Below are 6,000 nucleotides of genomic sequence, written 5' to 3' on the forward strand. Positions count from 1 at the left end.
GCGCCGCCGGCGCATCCACGCCTGCGTCAGCCATGCCGAGGAGGTTGAGGAGCCCCTCGAGCCGGCCCTCGCCCTCGCCTACGTCAACGACCCCGCCCATCTTGGCGGGGTCGATTCCCCCATCGCCCGACTCACCTCCGACGAGTATGGCGTCGGTGGGTACGCCGCGTCGTTCGTATGCTTGGCAGGTTCCAGAACACCCCGCGACGTGTATGAGGCTGCTAAGCTTGACCATGGCGAGGGGCTCGTGCTCGAGCTCGACGAGACGCAATTCGATCTCGGAACCAACTACGAGCTGGATGGTGAGACTGCAGAGCAGGCAGGGGGCGCGACGAAGATGGAAGTGGCGGCAGTTCAAGCTTGTCGCTGCCGAAGACCCTAGAGAGATGCGTGAAGAGACCTGGTTAGATTTGTTGGGCCCCACTGGTAGATGCTCCATGTCTCCTCCTCTGGTTCCTTGTGCATTATTGGGTTGTCTTAATTTTTAGTCTGGAACACGTAGCCGTGAATTATTTTGATTAATATTGATGTCATCGTTACATATCGGTACCGGGTAGATTTGATGTATTATCGTTAAGCTCTCACGACCAGACCTGGTTTTACAGATGTTTAGCGCACCGGTTCCTGTTCATTTACGACACAGCCATGCGATCTATCTCTACTCCTAATGGACGACTTGGTTGAATAGTCCCTCCCCCCACTTTCAACCGGTTTATTTTCAACCGGTTTTTTTCCATCAAATTACCCCCACCCCCACGCCCACCCACCGAAACGCGCCCAGCGAACCGGGGAGAGATCCGTTGATTTGGCTAAGGTAGGAAAGAATCTATTATTTGTTTGCTAAAGCAAATTGCATTAATGGAAGAGATCTGTTGATTTGGCTAAGGTAGGAAAGAATCTATTCTTTGTTTCCTAAAGAAAAATTGCATTAATGAGAGAGATCCGTTGATTTGGCTAAGGTAGGAAAAAATCTATTATTTGTTTCCTAAAGCAAATTGCATTAATGGGAGAGATCCGCTGATTTGGCTAAGGTAGGAAAGAATGTATTATTTATTTGCTAAAGCAAATTGCATTAATGGAAGAGATCCGTTGATTTGGCTAAGGTAGGAAAGAATCTATTCTTTGTTTCCTAAAGGAAAATTGCATTAATGAGAGAGATCCGTTAATTTGGCTAAGGTAGGAAAGAATCTATTATTTGTTTCCTAAAGCAAATTGCATTAATGGGAGAGATCCGTTGATTTGGCTAAGGTAGGAAAGAATCTATTATTTGTTTGCTAAACCAAATTGCATTAATGAAAGAGATCCGTTGATTTGGCTAAGGTAGGAAAGAATCTATTCTTTGTTTCCTAAAGGAAAATTGCATTAATGAGAGAGATCCGTTGATTTGGCTAAGGTAGGAAAGAATCTATTATTTGTTTCTTAAAGCAAATTGCATTAATGGGAGAGATCCGTTGATTTGGCTAAGGTAGGAAAGAATCTATTATTTGTTTGCTAAAGCAAATTGCATTAATGAAAGAGATCTGTTGATTTGGCTAAGGTAGGAAAGAATCTATTATTTGTTTCCTAAAGAAAATTGCATTAATGAGAGAGATTTGTTGATTTGGCTAAGGTAGGCGGTTTTTGTGAAGTTCCAACGCACAACTACACAAACACCAGTGACATAGAAAACCACCGCCTCCTCCTCCGCGCCACCGCCTACTCTATTTTGCCCCTCTGTGTGGCGACCTGAATGGAGGGCGGTGGATCTGGGATGCGGCTGGTTCCACAAGACGTCAGGCGTAAGGAAGGATGGAAAACCACCAGCTGGATGGCCAAGGGTGGCCCATTGAAGGTTTGAAACCTCCTATGGCGTAATTTTGTGCAACCTGCATGAAGATTGTAGTAGCTATTCATGTGGTCGTGCCATCGGCAACAAGTACGTATTGGATAGCACATAATTTGAAATTCTTGACGGAGTTGACTGACCATGACTTTGACTCTCACAATGTTGCATGTTCTTCGGAGTTGACTGGTGGCGTTTTTAGGTTATTACTACCATGAAGATGAGAGGAACATCGAGAAAAATCCTTTCCCTAAAAAATGGATGGGAGGAATATCTTGGTCTATGATTTCATGATGAATAGGACCCTCAGAAAGCAGTGGATGATGCCTCGTTGATTCTCTTTGAATTCGGCTACTGTGAGAATGTGTATAGTCAGGCTTGGAGTGAGCGCTCCATGCATGTGTGTCAGTGGCACTCAGAGACTGGTTGTGCCGCTCTTGTGTGGGTGTGTGGGAGTGATGTGCTCGAGACACGCCAATCTCGTGAGCAGGTGCGGAGATGAGTTGCATAAGAGAAACATTGGTGGGATGAACCAAAACCTTTATTTTTTTTCTAATATGAATTATCCTTTCTTTTTAGAAAAACATGTTTTGAGTAAAGTTATCTTTACTGTAGACATATATTGACAATTAATCAAGTATCAACATCATTGCATGCTTATTGTGTGAAATGTGTGTCCCAATGTTGACAGAAGGTATAAAAAGATTGTCTTGGAATTATTATTTTCTTGGGAAGATATTGCCCTGAATTCTCATTTCTCATTAGAAATTTAGTATCCATTTTCGTTGATCTTATTTGCAACATGTACAAGTCAGTAATAATCTAAGGGGGTGCCCTACCGGAGAAGATTATGTTAGTTGGACAAGAAACTTGGTACTGTCGTGCAAGGTAGAGATAGGAGAAATAGGAGATAAAAGTATGCATGGTGGGAGAAGGAAGTCGAGTGTCGCGTGGTAGCTCAGACATGAAGTGTGGAAGAAAGACAATGACGAGATGTATGTACCTACTAGATCATGACCATGAGATATCATCCCATAAAAATGGCCTTTGACTCTCATATCACATTAATTTTCTCTTTATATATATATATATATATATATATATATATTTGTTAATCCGTGACAACGCACGGACATTTAGCTAGTTTCTGCTGTGCAGCCGGTCGCCCTCGCGACGTTCATGCCGGACGTGCCGCCGTCCCCAGTAGAGGCGGAGGCGCAGCCGGTGGATCTGGTTGCGGATGGCTCAGCCGAGGCGATTCAAAATCCCGGGCAGCCGCCACGTGGGGACGAGCAGCTGACTCCTCCAACCGGTGGGGTCTATGCTAGCGAGGCACAAACGTCGAGATGGCCCCGTCGGGCGGATTTTTCTCATAGGGAATGAGTCGTACGGGCTTGGTGTCTGCATCCTACTCCGTCACCGGATCAATCTCGTGCACCTCGACGCATCGGGCCTTCACCTTCGCCCTCCTTCGCCGACGCCGTCCGTGCCAACCCTCCTCCGACCATGGTCAGCAGCAATCCGCGGCGGCCCTGGAGTGGTCGACAGGCTGGGCAGTGTGCAACGCAGTCCCCTTCTGCGGCTGTCTCCTCGGCCGGGCCGCCGCAGACGGGAGCCCCAGCTACTATGGCTGGGCAGGCCGCCCCGACGTTTGTTGCACCTCCGGCGATGGACTTTTGTGTGCCAACACTTCCTGCACATGAAGCTTCGTCCAACCGGCAAAAGAAAAGAAAGAAACAAAAGGCCAGTAGGGCTCCACCGCTGGTGAGTACAGGGCCGGCTCCAGAACAGTCCAACCCCAGACCAGCCCGGGCTGTTCAACCAGTCGAGGGTTCTGCTATTGTGGCTAAAACAAAGAAACAGAAAATGCACTGCTTCAAATGCCGAGCTGACGATCATGTGTCCAAGAATTTTACAGCGCTGCACTATTGCTACATCTGCAACAATTTCAAACACTCATTATTTCGGTGTCCCGTGCTGAAGCAACCATGACCATTGGCGTCTTTCTGTGGACAAGGAACAAATGCTACCAGGTTCATTCAGATTCGTGAGTACGCGAACAAGGATGTCGACAGTACTCCATCGGCGTTGCCAACCGCCTTGGTCACGGTCTCTGGTGGTGAGATTCCTCCAGCGGTGCTTGAAGAAGAGTTTGCTAAGTTTGTTCGGACACAGGCTCAATGGAAGTGGGAGGCTGTCCCTCATGGCAAGGATACTTTCTTGGTGTCCTGTCCCTCCTTCGAGGATCTTCACCGAATGGTGGACTTAGAGGTTCGAATCAAGTCTCACAACGTTCAGATTTCTTTCAAAGAATGGAGCGTGGAAGACGTCCCATTTTATGTTTCTCTTGAGACTGTTTGGGTGCATGTGGTCGGCGTCCCACACTCGCTTCGGCACTTTCTCGGACATTGGGCTGTTGGTTTGGTCATTGGAGCCACTCAAGGCATTGATCTTTATGCCTTGCGTCGTCACGGTATTATTCGCATTCAAGTTGCGGTGCGCTCCTTAGATATTTTCTCCTCTGATGATTTATTGGGAGGAGAATCCGCGTCCGTTGAGGCGTTTGTCAAGCTGGACGGATATACCTTCCACTATCAGGTTAAAAAGGAAGACTATATTCCAGATGTAGATTTTATTCCTTTTATGTGGAAGCGTGACCATAGTAGAGACAGAGGTAATGACCATGATGCTGAAGAATATTATGGTGATTTGAATAAAAAGGCGGAGAATTGAAACTCAGAGATTGTCAGTTCTCCTCTAAATTCAAGTTCAAGCGCTCCAGTGCCTACGCAGACTACATCCCTCGCCACGCCGTTGTCGGAGCTGCCGCAGTATACAGGGCTTTCAAACATGAACGGTAAGCTTGCTACAGGATATGCTTCGCTGCCCTCGTCATCGTCACCGTGTACAGTAAGCACCGCTGCGGCCCCAGGGGCTTGTGCAACGCTGGGTCAACATGCGCAGCAGCAGCCGCATCCTCTGCTCTCGCCGCGCGTGCTAGGCGAGCAGGCATGCATGGTCGAACATACATGCACGTCCACACCGGCTGTTGGGTCTCTTGCATCAAGCATGTATGCATGCACGGGGACGGCAACACATGCGTCCCAGTCGGCCATGCAAGGAGCATCTAGCTCGTCGCCCGTCGATGCTGCCAAGGAATGCCCGACAAAGCAGCTCTATGCCCAGGTCACGGCTTCGCCTGCTCCCGAGTCAGCGACCTCGCTACAGCAGACTTCACCTAGACTTGCTACGGCTGCTGTGGTTCCATCTGGCACAGCTGCTGTGGTTCCATCTGGCACATCTGCTGCTGTATTGGCAGGAGTTGCTACTCCTTTGGGGTCGCCCCCGTCTACTCCGGCGCCACCGATGACGAGTATTTCTACTACAACGACTACTCTCATCCGGCGTAGCGGTCGTCACGTCTCCTCTGCTGATGGGTCATCAACCACGGATGAGAATTCCCTCTCCAAGGCAATGCGGCGCCAGGCGGAACGTAACCTCGACTCGCCAATAGGTACACCCTACAATAAATCATTCCTTTCTTTTTCTGGTTCTCGCATTTCATCTTGTTTAAATAATGTTGGAATTGCAATTGGAAAGAATGATGATGATGTGGGTGTTTCGGTGAGAGCGCTAAAACGCATGGAGATCGACCGATTAAAGGTTTCTCCTAAGTGTTTGAGCACCTTGCCTAACCCCAATACTGAGGAGGAGGAGGAGACGGATGCCACACATGATGGTCCGCTTCTCTCCCACTTGGTTGGAGTGGTTACCGAGGTAGGATTAGATGATGCAAGACCCGGGTCAATGTTTTGTGACTTCACAGCGTCTTCGCGTAAATCTAAATCCCATTCCTCAAAAAAGAGAAAAAAACCGCCCAAGAAGGCGAAGAAATCCATCCCTACCCAAGTTCCACATGAGAGGCATGTTTTGGAATAGCAGAGGTCTTTCAGACTTGGCTAAACATAAACACATCAGTGATTGTGTGCGAGAACATGGGGTGGATTTCGTGGCAATTTCCGAGGCTGGTAAATGTGACTTCCATGCACATGTCCTAGACCACTTATCAGGTGGTTTCGACTTCACATGGCATAGTCTACCAGCACATGGAAGGTCTGGAGGAATCTTACCTGGGATACAAACCGCAACCATGGAGTTGTTAGCCTTTTCGACTGGTG

This window comes from Triticum aestivum, chromosome 6A, assembly GCF_018294505.1.
Source record: "Triticum aestivum cultivar Chinese Spring chromosome 6A, IWGSC CS RefSeq v2.1, whole genome shotgun sequence".
Classification (NCBI taxonomy): Eukaryota; Viridiplantae; Streptophyta; class Magnoliopsida; order Poales; family Poaceae; genus Triticum; species Triticum aestivum.